Here is a 696-nt window from a genome sequence, read left to right on the forward strand (position 1 = left end):
TAACTGTTGTTGTGATTTAGCGCTATATAAATGCAATTGAACTGAATTAAATTGATCAATATTTCTGCCTTTACAAGGGAAGGGCGTCAGCTCTACTGAGCCTTTTTGCATCTTTTAGCTCAATGTTTTGGTTTGCTGGCCTGCAAACTCTACTCTCATTAATCTTGTTTCCAGGTGCAGCGTGCAGGGCAGCTGTTTTTCAGCAAAAAGCTGTGATAGGCAGAACGCAGTATTAAGAAAGAGATTTAAAGCAGGATGGATGTGTGTGTGAGTGAAAGAGAGAGAGAGACAGAGATCCTTGATGTTCATACTTGAGTGCTGCACAGTGGTACACAGGGATGCAGTCTGCTGAGGGATCCTGGTCATTGAAGAAATTAGTGGACAGAACCGGTGATTTCTTTCTCTCACGGCAGAATTAATCATTACATAAACGTGCATATGAGCTTGAATGCACACAACAGACGCAGGAAAACAATCAGCTCCGCAGCCGGTCCTCTCTGATACTACAGTTGCAGGCACATATGAGGAGTCCAAGATCATACTCAGTTGAAGCTTGGGGGGGAGGGGTAGAGGGGACCTCGGGCTTCCCCTCTCCTCTCCTCGCTGTCCTCATCATGCCAACATTCCCGACATGAGGAGGGATGCCTCCAATGATGAAAGGGATTTTCCTGGCTCAGAATGAGCCTTGGGAGGAGG

The sequence above is a fragment of the Etheostoma spectabile genome, chromosome 4, assembly GCF_008692095.1.
Source record: "Etheostoma spectabile isolate EspeVRDwgs_2016 chromosome 4, UIUC_Espe_1.0, whole genome shotgun sequence".
NCBI lineage: Eukaryota > Metazoa > Chordata > Actinopteri > Perciformes > Percidae > Etheostoma > Etheostoma spectabile.